General features: G+C 44.0%; 1 protein-coding gene and 1 long non-coding RNA gene across 3 annotated transcripts in view; one reads left to right on the forward strand and one right to left on the reverse strand.

Moving 5' to 3' along the window:
• Window positions 1-22,656, reverse strand: part of LOC119172490 (cytoplasmic aconitate hydratase) — a 609,523-nt gene that overhangs the window by 357,317 nt on the left and 229,550 nt on the right. The gene's annotated exons all lie outside the window — the stretch shown is intronic.
• LOC142814740 (uncharacterized) lies at window positions 1,617-18,337 on the forward strand. Its single transcript, XR_012895061.1, has 3 exons — window positions 1,617-4,004; window positions 6,144-6,234; window positions 15,527-18,337. It is a non-coding gene; the product is annotated as an uncharacterized LOC142814740 (long non-coding RNA).

Consider the following 22,656-nt stretch of genomic DNA (forward strand, 5'->3'; position numbering starts at 1 on the left):
TTTTTAATTAATATAAGGCCTCAGTTCGAATGCCCTTTTTTGTTCAATGAAATTGAAACAACTTTTAATAGTAGCAGGATTTGACTTTCGATAAAATGCAAGTGATGACCTGTAAAATATGTCGCATTTAGAATTTACTACCTTTATAGTATATAAACTGGTGTAATAAGCTTTTAAACTGAAAAGAAAATTATGAATCGATGTAAGGGTAATATGTAAAAGCACCCTGCAACACTTTTTCAAGTAGCCATAGATTAGATTCACTAAAGAAGCTTATTGCACAGCGATTTCACTGCCGCAAAGATTTTTAAAATCTGTCTGGTATAAGCTCAGTTACAAAGTATTGCTGCAAGCTGCGATTGCATTGTCCTTTCTCTAATTACAACGAAAACGCTGGAAGCTAAACAGGGAGGGATGGCATGGGAGACAGCGCGTGCCTCGTGTCTTTGGGCACGTTCTCGCTTTTTTTTTTTTTCCAGAATACGTGGCTTTTTAATGCGATCGCATACGCACACGTGGCCGAGCCGTGGCCCCAGTAACGACAAACCTGCCATGCTGAAATCGGCCAATCACTGATATGATGGCTGTTACGAGTGTTTTTTAAGCTTGTAGCGCGATTTCTTAAGAGAAGAAAAAGCAATTTTCAGCTGACTGAGAATTTCCGGCATCGATCTAATCAGTATTATTCAGCTCGCATGTTCTTGGCAGCCTCCACAACCAATCAGCAGCATTTTCCGATCATGCTCAAAAAGCGTTGCAAGGCCCCTTAATCTTTGAACAGAGGCTTCGTGGCAGTGTGAGTTTCTCTTGGATAGGTGCTTTCACGATTTAGCACCCCTAAGCTGCAGTGAAACCACCTTTACAAAAAAAATTACGTGCTGATTATTATACAATTATTCCTTTAATGCGAATACTTGGAAATTTTCAATATATTAAACTCGTTGGAGCGAATTCGAATATGGTACTAATCATTTGAATATTCGAAGCATTCGAATATTCGCAAAAGCCTAATCCAGACACTATAGAACACCGGCGAACATCTGGAACATCTGCGCAGCCAGCCGCAGCTGCTCGAGTTGTGGAAGGCGCGCTTCCTGCTTATGGCAAGATGGCGGCACGCAGCTTCACCTGAGGGCCACCTCCTCCACTCCAGCAAATATTACTTTAATCTTCTTCGTGGGGACTAACTGTTAGAGCCGGTGCCGTTAGTCCTTAAAGAGATTAATGGTTGTGGCAGCCCCATCAGTTCCCAAAAGCACGAACCACACACCCTTCTAACACCCTTTTGCCTTAGAGTGTGATTATTTTGCACTCGTCGCGTAGATAAATGTGTGTTCTTTTCTAGCATTCTCCTTGGTGATTAAGCAGCATGCTTCTAGTGTCGAGCTGTGCCATAATACGGAAAGACGGGCTAGTTGGTACTGCTGCATAATTGAAGTTTTTGCGCACACACACAAGGACACAGAAGAAGGGAACACAAGGACCAGCGCTGGTCCTTGTGTTCCCTTCTTCTGTGTCCTTGTGTGTGTGCGCAAAAACTTCAATTATGGAGCTGTGCCAGTTGTTAATTAGCCCTGAAGCTGTGCACATTCTTTTAGTGAGTCTTTTGTGCTGAAGGGGCGCGTTGCCTGTATTGAGTTGTTTGCCCTTCTTTATGTCACATTCTAATTTCTTGCTATAGTATTCACTGCTTCGCTCTTGCCACAAAGCTAACTTGTTGTTCTTCGCATGTTTTTTTTGCAAAATGAGACAATGTCATCCCATGCCGGATATTACTGCTTCGAAAATGGGGAGTATGATAGGCTGCATATCTGCCAAGTTCGAGGATTCTGAATCCAGGAGATTTCTGCAACGAAGGGGGGGGCACATAAAAAACAAAAAAAAAAAACATCGCGAAAGACAAAAGGGGGTGGGAGGGGAGGGTCTCAATCACAAGCGCCAACATTAGCGTCGCGGTCTTATAGTGGCTAGAAGTGGCCGAACACACGAGGATAGAGTTTTTCACTAAGATGAGAGTCTCAAAGGATCAACACAACTAGCAGAATCTATTTCAGTCAAAACAACTTGTGTGTGTCTTCCTGGGACACACGTGAACGGATGGGATGGAGCAGCTGGCTGTCGCAAAAGGGTGGGTCAAAACTTTGCTCACTGCTATATTCTTTTGACAGGAACGCGATATTGCGTCTGGCCCCTTTTTATTGCGATAGCAATCATATAGACAATCCAGGCAGTTTCGCATCACTGAGATTATACTGTACGTTTACATGAATGCCTCTTGAACTCATCTATAATAAAATGGGGTAGGTTCGAAAAGCCTGGCGTGGATTTAGCTGCTTTTTTGTCAATGCGGCCAGATCAGGCACAGAAATCTCATTTTTTGGGCGATTTTCATTACAACCCTACAACCGGAAAAAATGGTCATAATCCGTCGGCCAATCTCGAAGACTTGGCAGGTATAAGGCTGATACACCAATCCATCACATTTAGGCGATCACAACGTCTGTATGAGCGTGGACTGCTCAAGAAATTCAAGGGCCTTGAAAATATATTTTTTAAATTCAAGGGTTTTCAAGAATTTCAAGGACCTGTATGCACCCTTTTCAAGTAGTAGCTAGCTGTCCTCGACATTTCTACTATTGTAAGTAGCATAACATTTTATAAGGAATGCATAAAAAAGACGAACCACAAGCACTTACTTCAGCTGGATGTTTATTTGAAACCAGAATAGCTGGCCAATTTCATCCTTTTCAACGCAAGTTAGCCTCACCACTGACATGCTGTATGACAGATTTGGACGGCAAAGGATGCTGGCAATGCACAAAAGTAACAATGTGCAACAAAGTTCCAGGAAGTGCCTCTCCTTTGGGTCTGCCTTATAGCAATGTGAGGTAATAATTAGAAGCTGGATTTATAGGCACTGAAAAATCGGGTTTAAGGCATCATAAATACTGTATTTACTCGAATAATTTGCACACTCCTAATATTTTGCCACCTTTGCTAAAAAAAAACATTTACTCGCATATTTTGCATTTCACAACCCTGCCAAGCCCGCTCGCCGGCGCGCACATGAAGAGACTTTCCAATGATTCGGACGGGCGCGCACCTTGCCGAGCAGACAAGCGCAGTCAAACGGGCTGCAAGTATACAGTCCATTCTTCCGAGGACTTCTCCCAAACTAGGGTCCCAAGAATACCGTGCACGAACACTCAGACCTAGCTGCTGACGGGTCGGCGAAACTGCTCGAGCATTTGCCTCCCTCTATTTTTTCATCTCTACCGCCTCGAGAATGCACGCTCGCGTCACCACTCCGAAACTTTCTGCATCGGAGGCGTGCGAGCTCTAAGGCCCGTAGCACCAACTGTTCCCCACGTTTTCTGCATCCGTGATGCAACGCACATTTGATCGATTTCGGAAGGTTAAGTTTCACCATACGGCCAACATGTTTTTATAGTTCCTTTGCGATGTGCTACAGTAACTATATATATACGAAATTGAAGCTCGTTGTTGTAAATTTTGCAGAAGAAAACGTGAACCGTGCCACTGCGAAGCACTACAGTAATTATATATACGACAAAATTGAAGCTCGCTGCTGTAAATTTTGCAGAAGAAAACGTGAACCGTGCCACTGCAAAGCAATTGAAGATGACGTACGTCAATGTGTGATCGTCAGCGTGATTGGTACACGAGAAAGCAGAGGAGTGCATGCTTTCTAATGCAGGTTTTTTGTCACTGAAGAAGGCATTTTCAATTATGTGTGAACGCTTAAGTCACCCGGTACCGCCATGTCGTGGGACCTAGTTTCTCACACTATTGTTGCAAAGAGCTTCAAAAAATTGGGCATTCGAACGCACTTGACAAAACTGAGGACGATGCGCTTTAGGAGGGCGGTGGCAGCGGCCGCAACGATGATTCTCAATCGGACTTCGCGATCAATGATTCCCACTAGATGGAGCGTGACCGGACCTGACTGCTTAAAGTACGGGCTAAATCTTCCAAATTAACAGGTACATTTAATTCCTGCTCCAATTTTTTTAGATGTATATGTTGTGTGCGTTAGGACTGTGACAAAATATTTCGTATGCCTTCGCGAAATTCCCGCGTAATTTGCGCACCCCCTTCTCGGGGTACCAAAATCGAAAATAAAAGTGTGCAAATTATGCGTATAAATACGGTAGGCAGGCGTACATAGTTTGTTACTTTTTGGTAGCATACTCTCCAGGTTTGAACTGTTTTTACAAAACAATTTTCACATGTCTTCACGAGACGATTTTCAACTGTCTTTACAAGACAGTTGCAGCATTCGTTCTCACCGCGTTCAACGAAAAATAAGGTGCAAAAGTGTTCGGTTCAAGCAATCCATCTATGAAGCTCCGATAATCATACTCTGATAACTATAATTTCAGTTAATTCAAACATAATTCAACTTTTTGGTTGGTCCTCTATTCTTTCAATGTATTTAAAAGCCTCTTTATTCTAACTCCATCATTCAGTTAATTCATACTTTTTTCAGGTCCCACACCAGAAAATATCAGCTGCTTTCCCACTGCTATCTAAAAATTTTCATGCTTGTATGATCATAACAGTCTAAATATGAAAAATAAGCACCTGAGGTCTTCAAGAAAAAAGGCTTTGCAAGTAAACAATTATAACAACTTACTCATTATGCAAAAGAAAGCTTTCCATTTAGTTTATAATTTATCATATCATGAACATGTCACCCCCTATTTCATTGCAAGTCGAATGCTCAGCATTTGTGCAATGTATGCTCATTGACTCTCCGAGCTCATTTATTATCAATATCCCGCCGACTTTCCAATGTTTCGATCCACTTACACAAACAATTGCCCTAAGCATCACTTCAGACGTTCTGCATACATCACGCCAAAGACCAGAACAAACTAGGGACAACAATGATTAAACTTGAAAATTCCAAACCTTTTAAATACCCACCAAGATTTTACCTCCTCTATCACTACATGTCACACACTGGCAGCATTCCGCGAACAATCCAAAAAATATTTTCTCGACTGTGATGCTCGTGAACTATCATAAATACAATTTTTAGAGCATTTATTCATTTAGAGCTTTATTTAGTTAACTATTATGTATTTCTATATTCATTTTTTCTAGCTTGTGCAATGCAATGCTATAATTGTCAATATGTCTGTATGTCTTATAGTTATTTTATCACGAGCATTTTCAGCCACTATTTGCCAACACCAAATCGATTATTTTTCAGGAAAAGATATTAGAGCTGGTTGACCAGTACATGCATTTACTGCAATGGAAAGAAAAATGGTAGGTGTAACCTTAAGAGACAAGAAGGGAGCAGAGTGGATTAGGGAACAAACGGGGGTTAAGGATATCATAGCTGAAATCAACAAGAGGAAATGGACATGGGCCAGGCATGTAGCACGTAGACAGGATAACCGCTGGTCATTAAGGGTAACTAACTGGATTCCCAGAGAAGGCAAGCCTGTTACGGGGAGACAGAAGGTTAGGTGGGCACATGAGATTAAGAAGTTTGCGGGTATAAATTGGCAGCAGCAAGCACAGGACCGGGTTAACTGGCGGAACATGGGAGAGGCCTTTGTCCTGCAGTGGCCGTAGTCAGGCTGATGATGATGATGATAACCAGTACATACCTCTTATCTCTATATCCAACGACAAGATTGATTAGTGGTGTTTATTGGCGCAAGGGCCAGATATGGCCAAAGAGCGCCAGAGTGATGATAATGAATTGTGGGATGTGCAGTGTAGATAAAACAAATGTGACGTGGCATGGCAATGACAAATGATGTGAGCTATGGAGACATAAAATGATTTAAAAGTGATAAGTATGTCAAATAAAAACTTGGCATGGAGCACCAGTGCCTCGACAGAGCCCTTAAAACAAGAGCATGGAGGCCTGGGCTCATTGAAATCTGCTATCACAGCAGCATCCTCTGAACAGAGGATGTGCTATGAACCTGTTGGGCTAAAAACATTTAATGTTGGACTAAACACATTCAGTACTACATCCTTTAAAAAGCTTAAAACTGATTTTGTATCAAAAAGCGGCTCTTCACCGAGAAACATAATCGGATGTAAAGGAAGATTATAGCGGTATGCTAAAGCAAAATATTTCTTTCTCTCCCTTTCAGCTTCCGCACACTCCAGGAGGACGTGGAGGATGGTTAGCCTGTCACCACATCTACCACAAGTAGGAGGTTCATCGCCAGTCAGAAGAAAGTTGTGAGTACCATAAGTGTGTCCTATTCTGAGGCGACAGAATAGGACATCAGTTCGCCGTGTTCTTGTAGCGGAGGGCCAGTAACCCAACCGCGGCTTAATCAAATGAAGCTTATTATTTATTTCTGTGTCCCACAAGCGTTGCCAGTGGTTTCGCAGTTTCTTTCGTAGAAAGGGTTTTAAATCTGTTGCAGGGACAGTGGGGTTAATAGCACGCATTATAATTGACGTGGCCATTTGGTCAGCTAACACATTGCCCTCAATACTTCTATGGCCAGGTACCCAGCAAATAGTAACATGCTGGTTGGACATATACGCTGTACACAGAACGGAATAGAGCTGAATTATTATCGGATTTCTGAATCTGAAAAGGGATCTTAATGCATTTACGACGCTTAACGAGTCTGTGAATATAATTGATTTTTCTATGTTTGGTTTCCGTATATGCTTCACAGCGGACAATAGTGCATAACCCTCAGCCGTAAATATACTTGTTTCCGGGTGCAGCATGCCGGATTCGGAGAAGGATGGTCCGACGGCTGCATAAGCCACCCCTGCATGCGACTTAGAAGCGTCAGTATAAAACTCTACGCATGGGTAGTTGGACTGGAGTTCTCGGAAATGCATTTTAATATGTGCTTCTGGTGCGTGTTTAGTGATCTCAACAAATGAGGTGTCACAGTGTATAAGCTGCCACTGCCACGGCGGTAAAAGTATCGCTGTGGGCGTAGGACAGAGTTCCAGCAGCGGAACACCCATTTCCTCACATAAGTTTCTCACACGCAAGAAGAACGGCTTTCTCACTGTGGGTCGATTATGGAAGAGGGTGGCAGCGGTCATATCGTTTATAGTTGAATAAAATGGATGCTTGATGTTTGCACGTACCTTTATAAAATATGTGGAACTGCTATAGGATCGCTGCAGGTGAAGTGACCACTGATTCGACTCTACATAGAGGCTCTGGATCGGGCTTGTCCTGAAAGCACCGGTTGCAAGTCGGATACCCAGATGGTGAACGGGGTCTAAGATTTTTAATGCACTTGGCGTTGCGGAATGATAAATTATAGAGGCATAATCAAGGCGCGACCCGACAAGGCTTTTGTATAACTTCAAGAGGCACTTTCGATCACTACCCCATGTTGTACGTGACAGGAGTTTTAGGACGTTCATCGCTTTCAAACATTTCATTTTGACATATTTAATATGGGGAATAAACGTAAGCTTAGAATCTAAAGTGGTTTCCAGGAATTTATGCTCGCTGCTTACAGAGAGTTGGTCTCCCTTGATCGCAACATTTGGTTGTGGCATTACCCCTCGTTTGTTGGAGAAAAGTATGCAAGTACTTTTCTTCGTGTTTATTTTAAAACCGTTTTCATCCGCCCATTTAGAGAATTTATTCATTCCAAGCTGCACTTGTCGTTCGCAGACAGATATATTGCATGATTTGAAACTCATCTGCACATCATCAACATACACGGAATAAAACATCGCACTTGGAATGACTGACAGCAGGGAGTTCATTTTTACAATAAAGAGTGTGCAACTAAGCACGCCCCCTTGTGGAACACCAGTCTCTTGGGTAAAAGTTCTAGAGAGAGCATTTCCCACTTTTACGCGAAAGGTTCGATTAGACAGGTAACTTTTAATTGTGTTTAGCATGTTCCCACAGATGCCCATGGTGACACGGAGAATCCCAAATCGCCATGTGGTGTCATACGCCTTCTCTAAGTCTAGGAATACCGAAAGTACAAACTGCCTATGAATAAATGCATCTCTGATGTATGTCTCTATGTGAACAAGGTGGTCTGTTGTCGGCCTCCCCTCTCTGAAACCACACTGAAGGGGGTCTAGTATACTGTTACTTTCTAAAAAGTGGATTAAGCGCCGGTTTATCATTTTCTCATATAGTTTGCATAGACAGCTTGTTAGCGCTATTGGCCTGTAGCTGGCGGCCAAAGACGGATCTTTGCCTTGTTTAAGTACTGGGATGACTATAGCTTCTTTTCATGACAATGAAATATACCCAGCTGCCCACATGTTATTGAAGAGTTAGGAGTGTTTTTAGTGCTTCGGGGTGAAGGTACTTGACCATTTCGTATGTTATACGATCAACACCTGGCGCTGAGTTGTTGTAGCACGCAAGAGATGCCTTAAGTTCAGCTAATGTAAATGGGCAGTTGTAAGACTCACTGGATGGACGTTTACATTTAAGGGGCTGTCGCTCTTCGCGTTCTTTGAATTTTAAGAAAGTTTCTGTATAGTTTGATGCACTTGAGACGTATTCAAAGTGTTCGCCTAGGCAGTCCGCCTGCTCCTCTAGGCTCTCACCTCGGCTACTTACCAAGGGTAGGGGGTGTGACTCCCGACCCAATAACCTATTTACCCTATTCCAAACCTTCGTTTCGTCGGTGTAAGAATTTATACTGGAGATGTACCTATTCCAACTTTCTCTCTTTGCAAGACGACGCGTTTTTCTAGCTTGTGACTTCACCTGTTTAAAATTGTCGAAGTTTTCAGCCGTTGGGTAATTTCGGAGTAATCTCCAAGCTTTATTTTGACTATTTCGCGCTTTCCGACAATCGTCATTCCACCATGGAATGTGACGCTTATTAGACATTCCTTTAGTTTGCTTAATACATTTCGCTGCAGCGTCAATAATAAAATCTGTTAGGTATGCCGCAGCATCGTCTATATTAAAATCAGCAATGTCCTCTCTATCTAAAAATGTGTTTTCTCGGAACAGTTCCCAGTTGGCTGACTTGGTGTTCCAACGAGTAAAGTCAGGCGAGCATGTATCTTCTTTAGTTAGCTTCAACATTATCGGGAAGTGGTCACTCCCAAAGGGGTTCTTGAGAACAGACCACTCCAGATAAGGAATTAGTGTACTCGAGACAATACTCAGGTCTATAGAAGAGTATGTGTTGTGTGTAGTACTATAATATGTTGATTATTTTTTGTTAAGTAAACATGCACCTGACGAAAACAGAAAGTGTTCTATTAGGCGTCCTCGTGCATTCAAACGGGAGTCGCCCCATAGAGGATTATGTGCATTTAGATCACCAACGACTATATATGGCGGAGGAAGTTCATCGATGAAGCTTCGAAATTCTGTCTTCGAAAGTTGATAGCACGGAGGAATGTAAATAGAAGTAATTGTTAGTAGCTTCCCGAACAGCACTGCTCGGACAGCAACTGCTTCAAGAGAAGTTCGGAGGTTTAATTGCTTACAGGCAACACCTTTATCAACTATTATAGCGACACCGCCCGACGAGGCGGCAGCGTTGTCACGGTCTTTGCGGTAGATGGCATATTGCTTTAGGAAGTTTGTTTCTGTGGACTTGAGGTGTGTTTCCTGAACACACAGCACCTTTGGAGTGTGTTTATTAAGGAGTTCTATAATATCATCGAGGTTATGGAGAAGTCCTCTCACATTCCACTGTAAAATCTGCGTGTCCATTTTAAATGTGTTTTGTGCTGTGAGCTCAAGGATAGAGAATTAGCTCACGGACCCTTTCCAGGGGCCGTGACACGAGATTTTTCTTTTTTGGATCGGTCGACGGAGTCGCGCCGATCCTTAGGCGCTTGCTGCGCCCTCACGCTCGGAGTTGTGTCCATTGCCTCTTGCGAGGCGCTGGACAGGTGCTCTTGCGAGCGCTGCATTTGTTTTGAGGGCCTCGCCTCAAAAGACGAGACCTTCGGGGCCCCCAGCCCAGAGGTTGGTGGGTCTTTCTTGGATGGCGGAGCAGCACTGGCTGCAACCGCCGAGGGGGCGAATGGCGTCACCGCCGGCTCACTACTCGTGTGCCAGACAGGTGCCAGGGGCCGTCGTGGCGCTGCCCCCTGTCGCGCCACTTCGGCAAAGCTAGTTTCTGGTAGGCAGGACACCTGCCTTCGTGCCTCCTTGAATGAAATATTTTGTTTTACCTTAATTGTGACAATTTCCTTTTCCTTTTTCCAGCACGGGCATGACCGCGAGTATGCGGCATGTTCCCCATTACAGTTTGCACAGTGAAGAAAGTTTTCACAGGCATCTGATGTGTGCTCTTCAGCACTGCATTTCGCGCAAGTTAGGCGGCCTCGGCATTTCTGTGAACTGTGGCCGAACCGTTGGCATTTGAAACATCGGAGGGGGTTTGGTATATATGGCCTAACTCGAAGCTTGATATACCCAGCCTCAACGGAGTCGGGCAGTACACTTGAATTGAAGGTAAGTATCAGGTGTTTAGTGTGGACTTCTTTGCCATCACACCTCATGCTGATTCGTTTTACGTTTATGACATTCTGTTCGCTGAAACCCTCCAGGAGTTCAGCCTCCGTCAGCCCTAACAGGTCATCATCTGAGACAACGCCACGGGTGGTGTTCATGGTTCTGTGTGGGGTTACTATTAATTTGGTATCTCCAAATTTCACAAGGTTAGGCAATTTTTCATATTGTTTCTGGTCGCGGAGCTCCAACAGGAGATCACCACTTGCCATTCTCGAAGCTTTATATCCCGGGCCAAAGATTTCCGTCAAAGACTTTGATACAAGAAAAGGTGAAAGTGTTCGCACTGATTTGCCAGGTGTGTCAGCGTGAATAACATGAAATCGGGGAAAAGATACTTTCTGGTTACCAAAAAACTGGAAAACTTCATCGGTGCGCCCTCTTTTCTGAGGGCGATCAGGGAGTGGGGGGAAGGAACAAGCCATATGTAAATGCTTACTTTCGGCAGCGGCGCCAGCCACCCACAATGGAGTCCTACAAGGGGACGCTGGAGGGTCTGTAAGTACAGGCCCCGCAGACGCCAGCTGTACGCCACCACTATAACCGAATATGGTGTATCCAAGGTAGGACAGCCACACAGGGTTAACCCTTGCCGCCAGGAAACACGGAAGTCAATGGAAGTGAGTAGAGGACAGGAAAGATTTAAAGTGAGAGAAAAGACGAAGATGTGAGGTGGAGACAGGAAAAGGCAACTGCCGATTCCCCCCGGGCGGGTCAATCCGGGGTTGCCGTCTACGTGAAGCCGGGGCCAAAGGGGTGTGTTACCTCTGCCGGGGGGCCTTAAAGGTCCAATCACCCAGCATTGGCTCAACCCCCAGGATCCCCTTTTCCCCGGACACGGCAAAGCCACGCACGGCTAGGCGTGGGAGAGAGTCCAAACTCCCTCGTTAGCTCGGGTCCGTGGTGTCGCTACACACCAAACGCCTACTTACGCAGGCGCCCCTGCGGGGATATCCAACGACAAGACTAACCCATAGTGTACAAAGCAGCTTCGAACATTAAGAAGTAAAAAGAAATATTCCTATACTACCGCAAAACGCCATGCTTCTGCTTTCTACTGGGAAAAATACAGGGCGTGCTTGGAAGAATACTGTATAGCTCTAGGCGCAGCAAAGAAGAAATATTATTCGCAGGACTTGCCCTCGCTTATCAAAAGTAATCCTAAAAATTCTGGCAGATAATCTTCCCTTCTAATAAATCTTACATTACATGATGCTAAACAAAATACGCTTTCTTATGAAGCTTTCACGATTGCCTTCAATGCATATTTTGCCACAGTTTTTACAAAAGAGGATTGTTCCGGTGTACCATTTGTCTATGATCAGCCCTTCCCTTTCATGACTCCCATCAACATCATTGCAGAAAGTATTGCGAACCTCATCACGGATCTCAAAGTCTCTACTTTATGAGGCATTGATAACATCAACTCTAAAATACTGAAAAACACCACGGATATTTCCAGTAGCTTTCTTTGTTTTATCTTTAGCCAGTGTTTGTCATCTGGTGAACTGCCTAAGGACTGGAAGATTGGCAATGTAGTGCCCGTTTTCAAGCCCGGTGACAGGGACTCACCCCGTAACTACTGACCCATTTTACTAACATGCATTTCTTGCAAACTACTAGAACAAATTATAGCTTCTCATATCTATGATCACCTTGAATCGAATAACTTCTTGTTCTCTAATGAGCATGGCTTTAGGAAAGGCTACTCATGCGATACTCAGTTGTTCGAATTCACCACCGACCTTCACTTTAATATGAACCGCGATGATCAAACGGATTGCCTCTTTTTCGATTTCGCCAATGCTTTTGATACTGTCTCTCATTGTCCTTTAATCGCTAAATTGTCTTTTCTCTGCATGGATTAATTAACACTTTCCTGGATACACAACTTGTTTTCATCCCATCAGCAATTTACAGTGGTAAACGACACTTCATCTAACATTTGCAATGTCAGGTTTGGTGTTTCCCAAGGCAGTGTGCTGGGTCCATTACTATTTTTATTATAGATTATTGACTTGCCCAACCAACTTTCATCTTCAGTTAGGTTGTTCGCAGATGATGGCATCATCTACCACAATATTCAATTTATTGATGATCATTCCACACTCCAAAATGACCTTAATCTAACCTACAGGTGGTGCGAAGCCTGGCAGATGTCCCTTAAAGCCTCTTAATGCAAGTTTATCTCGTTCACTAGAAAGCATAGTAACTCATCTTTTCTCTATACTATTGTAAATACCGTTGTTTCAGGCACACAATCTTGGAGTTCACCTTTCATCAGACTTATCTTGGAACACGCACATACCTGCTGTCTCTTCAAAAGCCTCCCAGTCTCATAGATATCTGCGCAGAAACATGCGCAACCCTCCTTCTAACGTACATCCATTATCAAATCTAACTTATGTTCATTCACAATCAGAGTATGCATCCTCCACATCGTCACCGCATCAAGATTACCTAGTCCCTACGTTGGAAGCCACCTAGAATAGGGCAGCGAGATTCATAGCAGATAATTACATCTATCATTCAAGCATCACCCTAATAAAACAAGACCTTGCTTTAATGTCATTGAATCATTGCTGCCTAATCACCCTTTTATATTTATTCCATAGGTACATCTACAGTAATAAATGCCACTGGTTGTCACTTCATGTCCCTTCGCACACATTTCGACGCATTCACAATGCACGTAGTTTCATGCGCATTTATGGGCACACACTGACATTTAACTAATCACCATTACCTCGACCCATAGCACATTAGTACAGCCTTCCAGATCACATCGTATCCATCTTCAACCATGAATATTTTCGTGACTACCCGATTTCGTTGCATTTTTCTATTTTATCACTTTGCTGTTCTTCATTTGTCTGATTTTTTTGTTTTTCCTTTGTTCTTTTTACTTTTTGTCTATATTGGTTTGCTATGTATTTACTGATGCCCCCCTTACTCAATGCCCTTTATATGCCTGTAAAGCATGTTGAATAAATAAATAAATAAAAGTGTTTTCCTACCATTCCTTCTGTATTATTTGAGCATATGATGTACCTTGTACTAAGTTACAGCCGCATTTCTGTTTTATGCGATTCCACCACTGTCTATATGTCATTTCTACTGTTTATGCGGGCTAGTACTTTCTGTTAGTTATTTACCCAACGCACAAATTATTCTGTGCAGTGAATACGTGTATGGGGCTAGAAGCCTAGTCAGGTGATGTTTCTTACAATGACACCTTTCGCCACCAGCACCATGACAATCTTGTATTGTTACACAAATAAATAAATAGAAATAAAGAAATGTTTGAAACGAAGCACACGCATGGTAAACCGTGATGCTTCTCGACTGATATAGACAGCTTTGCACATACCCATAGCAATGAAGCAGCTGGCCCTTCATGATTTTTTAAAAAGGGATGATCAGCAGTAAATGCTCAATAAACTTGTAGACTTACACTTCTGCTTTCTGCCCACTGCATGCAGTTAGGGCATAAATCACCTAAAATTTTTTTAGTGTGATAAAATTAATGCCTCATAATAACGTATGGTGTCACCTCACCCAAAGCAATCTATCTCAGAACTTCAGATAATTCAAATATCTTGATAATTCAAATAAAAACTTCCAAGTTTGAATTAAGAAGAGTCGGCTGTATTGCCACAAATGATAAATTGGCGAAACAGGATGGCTTGTAAGTGTTAGATTAAATGAGCATTGCATGGACATGGTGAAAAAATTACCGAAACCAGCGGCAAAGCATTTTTATGTAGTGGTTCAGAAGTTCCACAACTTCCAGCTTTACATCCTCCGGTCACTTGTAAACTTGCACTACTGTCTTCTCGTTTGGAGAAATTGTTCTAAAAAAGCTCTGTGCTAACTTACTATATTAGACACGTTAGACAAGTTACATGAACTTAAGCTATTACCGTAGTTACTCGCGTAATCCTCGCACTTGCATATTTCTCGCACCCTCCACATCGCCTAACAAAAGTACGATTTTTTTTTCCTTGAGTAATTATTGCACCACCGTAAATTGCTGTAATAATGTCGTCTGCTCCTTCCAGCCGTTGATGACAATAGCGCGCGCCGTCTGTAGCCGTCTCTTAAGCATCAAGAGTACTATTATTGCACAAAGATTCAATACAATTCAAGCCAAACCAAAGCGACAAGTGCACGTTGTGGCGTTTTGATTGTTGTGTCGGTAATCTTGTCACGTTATGAAGCAATATTGAAGCTACACGGCTGCTTTCAAGTTGAAAGTGATTGATCATGCACTAAACAATGGCAACAGGGTCGCCGGTAGGCCCTTCGGAGTCTACGACTTTTCTGTTCCCTACTAGTAACGGCAGCTGAAAGCCACCAAGACACGTTGGGCCTGCCGTGTGCATAAGACTGAGATTGATAGTAAACTTTATTTGAAGTGACGGACGGCGCATCACGTGACCCTACGTCACGAATTCTTGCCATCCTTGTCGGGTCCGCGAACGTCACAGACGAAAAATGCCAAACCCTTTGTGCAAACAGATTCGTGGAGAATAACACAACTGATTTAGCTGAGGGCGCCATTACGGGTCTAGCAACAAGCGGTGATTTTTATTTTTCTCGTTTGGTTTCGTAAATTTAGCCATAGACGGAAACATAAACCTTCAGTACTTCTCCTGGAGATGAATGGGTTTTTGATTGTCAGACTGGTTGCACCATCAAGAGAAAATAGGACTAAGGAAGCATTTGCACATTATTATGAACTCTGAGATTTGGTAGCACTCGCACTATCGCAGATCACTGAGCTTACGTTCTGCCGATAGTGGAACTTGCTAAGCCTACAGCTCGCAGAAATAGAGTTACGGAGCTCGGAAACAGTACCCAATTGACATGTATACATTACTGCTGAAGCTTGAGGACACAAACCTAAAGCAGTCACAGCCATCAGTTTGGAAAATAACAGCCCATGCAATGCACGACGAAGAACTTAGATTCGAAGCAGGCAGCTCTCGCTTCACACAGTGCCGCCATGCTTTTTTTTTTTTTCGCCAGCGCCTTTGTCTGCTCGCTCCGGCCTCCGTCTGGATGTGCTCCACAGCTGAACGGGCAGCAGAACGATCGTCCACGGAAAAGATTTGCAAGGAAATGTCCGTCGTGTGGATACACGCTTATTGCCTGGTGTCTCGCTTTCTAGTTATATAATTTCACATGTGCCCACTATCTTAATTGTAATTATGAAAAAATGTCACTGTTGTTACTTTTTGTGCACATGTATTGTTTTTTTTTCTGAAAGTGTCTGCTATATACGTATATTATAAATAACTTTGTTTTGCAAATCAAAAACCCTTTCTGTATTTCGCTTTAGTTTGCTTCTGCTAAAGTGTTCGCTGCTGGGTAATGGGAGGTGGGGCCAGTCAAGCTATATATGCAGTAAAATCTCGGTGTAACTATTTTCAGGGGGCCGTGGCAATTTGTTCGCTATTTTGAAAGGCCGTTATAGTGCAAGCCCAATAATTAACCATAAATACTTATTTTCCACCGACCAAAACGACTTACCTTTAAAACAGTGTGTCCTTGAACTCGTTTACTTTAAAGAAGTCTGCGACTTTCTTTTTCTTTTTTTTTTTACGTGTGCAGCACAAATTTCGCAGCGCGAAGGCCTCCAGCTCATCCACATTCCTGTGGTGCGATTCAGTTTTTTCGTCACTCGAAAAACCTGAAGCGTCGCGACCAGAGAAGAAAGAACAGTTGCGGCTGTCATCGCCTCTTCCGAAAAAAAAAAAAAAGTTTTAAAAAAGTTCCTCGCATTTCGTTTTCTGCTCCTTCGCTGTCTCAGGTTTTCTGCCCCAATGCTTCTTGCTCCGCAACTCCCCCTCTGCCTCGTTGACCTTGCCCTCACGTGTTGCCCTCACCTCTACGCTTGTGAACCTGCAGCGTCAGTGTTTCAACAAAAAAAAAAAAAAAAAAAAAAAGAAAGTGGCCCTTTTGTTTTTTTGTTTTTTCACTCCACATTGTCATGCGTCTTTCGAGAAGCAAGACGTTTGTTCACTTTGTTGTCTGCTTGCGTACAGTTCTGGTGGTCGCGACGGATTTCAGAACATCAGTTCGCAGTACTGAGGCATTGTTAATATGACATAAAACCAAACTAGCACTCGTTATTCTGAAAAGTGTGATGTTCTGAAGTACATACGAGTAAAATAACTTTACATTAAAACTACTAGCAGTCAGTGTGGGATTTTTCGCAAGTTCGTTAATCTCAGCGTGGGATTTTTCGCAAGTTCGTTAATCTGAAGAGATGGTTAATCTGGGGATCTTTCCATTAAGATTTCACTGTACGTAGCTTTTTCTCACCTTCCGAACCACATGTGAAGTTTTTGTACTTTGTATGGCAAAATAAAGCAAACTTCAAACTTTAAACTTCTAGTTTTCAAAAAACAGAAAATATAGTCATACGTTATTGACAAGTTCAATACACTCCATTCAGCAGGTACAGTAAAAGCTCGTTAATTCGATCTTCAATCATTCGAATTTATGGATAATTCGAACTACAAGTTATGGTCCGGCCAAGCTCCATACAAGCCTAGGAATAAAAAAAGCCCGTTAATTCAAACGCGAGTAGGTTCCGCCGCGGATAATTTGAAATACGCGCTACGGCGCCGGCGGCTCGGCTAGATACTCAATAGGGCGGCTGCCGAGTTAGGAGGCGGCGTGGACAGGGAGCGGAGAGAAAAACGGAGAAACTGACATGGAGCCCAGAGTGCAGAAAATAGCGCCACTTACTCTTCACCCTCCTCCCCCCAACCTCTCTCTCTCTCAGTGGCTGCCTGCTCTCCGTCCTACATAAAACCTCCAAGATTTGTTTTTTTTTTAAGCGCCAATCTCGGAGCCTTTGAAAATCCTGGGTAGTTGTCTCTGTTAGGCGACAGATAGCACGACCAGCACACGGGTGCGTCCTAGCTTCGCCCAGCCTTCTCTGCAGTCTCTGTCTCGGGCGTGCGTCGTACACCTCGGTTGTTGGTGCTGGAAGTAGCTTTCGACTGTTGCGATTCTTTGTGTTGGTGTTAGCCTTCGGCTAACGTTTGTTGCGGTAGCGCCGGTAGTAGCTTCCTGTCTGTCGCGATTCTGCTGCTCTGACTTGATGGCCTGTGCCCGCGGCAAATACCGTGCCAAAACACTACAGGAGAAAGCTGATATCCTGCTGGAAGTGGACGCCGGACTCTTGCCTAAGCAAGATATTGTGAAAAAGCATGGGATACCGAAAACGACGGTATCTACTTATATGAAAAATAGGAGGGCTGTTGAAGACGCCTTAGAAGCCTAAGTTGCGAGCAAAAGAAGGAGGTTGCGGCCCGCAAAATTTCCCGACCTCGAGAAAGCGCTTCTCATTTGGATAAAGAAAATGCGTTCGTAGGACATACCACTGAGTGGCCCACTCACACTGGCAAAGGCAGCGGACTTCGCCCTGCAGCTAGACTACGACGATTTGCTGCTTCAGATGGGTGGCTGCACCGTTTTCGCGAGCGCTACGACCTCGTTTTCCGTGCTGTGTCGGGTGAAATGAACGCCGTCAACATGGAAACATGTGAAGGTTGGCCTTCCGAAGTGCTTCAAGGCTAGATGGAGAAGTATTCTCCGCAGGACATATTTAATGCGGATGAAACTGCCTTATTTTCTAAATTGCTGCCCGCCAAAACTATCACGTATAAAGGCAACAAGTGCACGGGAGAGAAGAAAAGTAATGAACGGATAACTGTGACGGTTGCTGTGAACATGACCGGGACAGAAAAGTTGCCTCTGTTTGTGATAGGCAAATCGAGAACTCCTCGTTGCTTCAAGAACATCCGGTCCCTCCTGACAGACTAGGCGGCCAACAAAAAGGCCTGGATGAAGGGGGAATTGTTCGGCAGTGGCTGGGGAAGCTTGACGAGAAGTTCGAACGCTGTGGCCGCAAAGTCATGCTTCTTGTGGACAACTGTTCCGCTCATAAAGTCAACGTTGAGATGAAGGCCATTGAGCTGGCCTTCCTTCCAGCAAACACGACAGCGGTACTCAGCCCATGGACCAGGGTATAATTAGAAATTTAAAATCATTTTATAGGTGTCATATGTTGGAACGAATTATTTTGTGCAATAACTACCAAGTGATGCTCCTAAGTGCTGTACACATGCTTGTGCGTGCTTGGGAGCAAATGACAGCGCTTACTACAGCGAATTGCTTTCACCACTGTGGCTTCAGCACCGAAGCTCTGCAAGCTGACCAGCCACCAGAACTCGAACACGGCATCACCGCCCCCATGGCAGACGTTTTGGAAGACGTCTGCTTTGCGGACTATGCCGATGTATACTCAAGTGCAGTGGTGTGTGGTGCAGTCACGGATGGCGACATAATATGTCAGGCGAGAAGTGCAGAACCTGTCGCTGCTAGTGACGATGATGAGGAGGAGGACGAAGCATCAGTGCGGCCTTCTGCTGCGAAAGTCATGGCCGGATTGAATGCCGTCCGTCTTTTTTTAAGTTTTAAAGAAGCACAGAAAAGAGGCCTTCGGCCAAATTCGCTTGTTAGAGCAAAAAGTGCTGGCTGTCGCCTTCAAGGAAACAAGGCTGACCGCGATCACAGATTTTTACAAAAAATAAATTGTTATGCACTACTCACAGTGTACTATTATTGTTCTTCACTTTCTTTCGAAATATCGTTAGTTCGAACTGAGGCGGCTTCCCCTCGCAGTTCGAACCAACGAGCGTTTAGTGTATAAACATTTCAAGGCACCTTTGAGTCCATGTGATATAGTATGTACACAACAGACTATAAGTGTTACGTCCTTCTGTTAGAATTTCTAACCTACCATTGTTCAGTGTTTCTTTCTTCCGACAACCATAATCAGAAAAAGACTGAAGCAAAAGACTGAATCAAAAGACTGAAGCAGGCTTCAGTCTTTTGGAGCAGCTCAGGGAGCACAAATAATGGGGTTTTGGACCAGCTTCAAAGCAGTAAAAGGAGAGTTTTGGAGCAGCTCTGGAGCACCAAAAGGTGCGTTTTGGAGCACTGAAGCTTAGTTTCGAAGAAGATTTCTAGGGTTACACATAACCATAACCGAAATTTTTGCTTTATGGTAAACGCGAAAATTTCAGTGGTTTTTACTAAACATTCAATGCTTTTTATTCTGTCGTCTCGCTTCAACAAAATTTCTTGATACAATTACAGGCTCAGATATTTATTGATATACAAGAAACCCAATCTTTAACACCTTCATTCATTTTGAGAACCTGAACATACGTCGACGAAGTCTAAAACATGCGTTAGCACCACCAGAAACTGCCGCTGTTCAGCAAGCATAGATGCCGTCATTGATTGATAGCGATGTCAATGAGACAGCCCTGCCCATGGAGGATGGCCCTGCTTTTGCAATTGGCTTGCTTTCGAGCTGCAGACTACCTGAAGCTGAAGCTCAGTCACTCAGTTTATGGTTTGCTTCATGCACCTGCTGCGTGCAGCCGCAGAGCGATGCCCTCTCTTATTCTAATGCTTATCATTTTATTTGCGCTTAGCCAGTTTGGGGCATTTGTAGGGCACGGTGGAGAAATGTGCCACCATGCCCTACAAGCATAGATTAACCCATGGACTGAAAAATGTGGCATCACGATATGTGGTATCACGATACGATGTACAGGCTCTATTCTCAGCAAAAACCAAATTAGGAAACTTGTGCGCTATGGTGAACAAAAACTGTGATAAAAAAAGCTCTAGCCAAAATAAATGCGGTGTAAAACACAGAGACGCCTCACTATTCTGTGTACAAGGGGTGGTGTACAGAATTCTCTTAACATGCGGAAGGGTTTATATTGGGCAAACAAGGTGCTGTCTCTATGTACGACTAAAAGAACACTCCAGAACCTTCAAGACCAGCACGTACGCGAATTTGCCTTTGCACTGCCACACGTGTGGGTGCAGGCCCTTACACAATGAAACGACAGTGCTCTTCAAAGATAGCGATCAGATCACAAGAGAACTGGTGGAAGCATTCTATATTGAAAAACAAGGGGAGTCCTGCGTTAGTCAGACATCAATATCTTTAGATGAAAAAGAAGAAATCCTAATTAGTATCATGTTTTTTTTAATGGAATATGTCACGCCTACGCAGATACCCGTAGCATAAAATTATTATTGACGTTGACACGGTCCTTCACCAGCCTCTCTGCTCATGTTCTGTGTGTTTTTATTTTACGTGTTTAGATAATTTCTACATTTCAATACATTCTTCAGTTGAGAGTCCGCGCTTGTTTGTGTTTCTTCTCGTCGTCCCGCGAGTTTGTGCACTGTTACTGCCCATAATAGCATTAGTGGTTCTGACGTCGTGATGCAGGCGGTGATGCTTTCATAACTACGTGAGAACTGCACTAAAGAAGATGCGATGGCGATCCCTCGAAAAATGCAGCGTTGGAAAGGAACAACCACTACGCAGCATCTAGAATGTCTCGTGGCTTGATCGAAGGAACACGTTCTTGTACGGGAGGCAGAAGGAAATCCGCAGCTGTGACAAGGTTGGGCGACGAAAGGTCGGCAGCAGAAGAAAGCTCAGTGTCCGTAATACAAATGAGGGGCCAACCACGCAAAATGAGAGCATACGCAGCTGACAAGAAGTCCCAGTTTAAGATTATCTGATGAATACACGAAGACAACCCAGCCAACTGTATGTGATGACGAATTCCATCGATGAGAACACGAGCAGTACACTGTCCAGTCGGGCAAATTGGACTGTCATTAGCGCCGCATAACGTGGCATCGACATAAGGAGTTTGCACTTTACGCAGGCGAAAACACAATTCACGATCAATTACTGAAATGACGGCTCTAGTGTCTATAAGGGCAGTAAAAAAAAAGTAAGGGCACAAAGAGGCAGTAAATTAGCTGGGCGAGATGGAGGAGTTGTAACATTTTGACAACGAGCATTTTCCCCTCCAAAAGCTGCACCTTCTAGTTTTCAGAGTCCAGAAAGATCGGTGCAGGAAGCAGGGGTGATGACGTACGCAAGAACGGTGACGGAGAATGGCGGGGAAATGAATGAGAAGGATGAGTCCCGGCTTGAGACCGTGGAAGGGAGGGCGATAAACGGGAGATGGATGGATACGGTACGGGATCATAAGCATCGGGTCTCGGGGCAAAGTCTTTTAAGCTGAATAACCACGTCGTTCATCCTGCTGACGGTGGCTGCAGAAACAGGACACATGACCCCTTATGCCACAGTAGAAGCAGATGGGGCGTGGAGGACGCCATGTAGAATAGCGGGGTGGCCTTGGCGCTTGCGTTGCCATCGCAGCTAAATGGTTGCATCCATTGTCCCCAGGCACGGTTGGAACTGGTGTAGGGGCCCGTGATGCAACTTCCGCGTAAGAATGTGCATGAAAGGGCACAGGAGATGGGGCATGTGCGGCGCTTGTCATTGACCGCAGTTTATCTTTGATTATCTCATGCAAGTTGGGAGGAAGAGTGCGGACAGACGCAATGAATGGGTTGCCCAGTATAAGGCCGTGGAGTTCCTCTCTAACAAATGCGCGAATAAGGGCTCGCAATTCATGCTCTCCAGTGAAGCGAGCGTTGCAGGAGGCGTGTGGAAGAGGCATGGAATGAAGTGCACCCAGGCGTTGGCATGTGGTGACGATGTCCTGGATGATAGTTCGGTTTTGAATAATGAGAGCATTGAAGAACACAGAGTTGATAGGTACCTTTCAGTAGGTGTCGGATGCGATCGGCCTCTGTCATGTCATTTTGGCCTTGGCGACAGAGAGCCAGAACATCTTAAATGTACGACGTATATGATTCGTCATCCCCCTGGATGCGGGTTACGAGCTTCTGTTTCGCTACCGCAGAGCATCCTGCAGACATGCCAAATATGTGACGAAGATGCCCCGTGAAGGCCAACCAATTGAAGAAGTCGCTTTCATGGTTTTAGTACCATGTTTTTGTGATGCCATTGAGGTAAAAAGCAACATAGCACAGTTTGTGCACTTCATCCCAATTATTACAAACACTGGTTCGATCATAACTATCCAGCCGTTCTTCGATGCCTTCGCCGCAAAATACCAGAGGGTTTCGATATATATATATATATATACATATATATAGAAAAAAGTGTATTCTTAAGGGTACATTTTTCTGTGTTTGACACAATCTTAATGAGTACTCAC

Source organism: Rhipicephalus microplus, chromosome 4 (assembly GCF_043290135.1).
Source record: "Rhipicephalus microplus isolate Deutch F79 chromosome 4, USDA_Rmic, whole genome shotgun sequence".
Classification (NCBI taxonomy): Eukaryota; Metazoa; Arthropoda; class Arachnida; order Ixodida; family Ixodidae; genus Rhipicephalus; species Rhipicephalus microplus.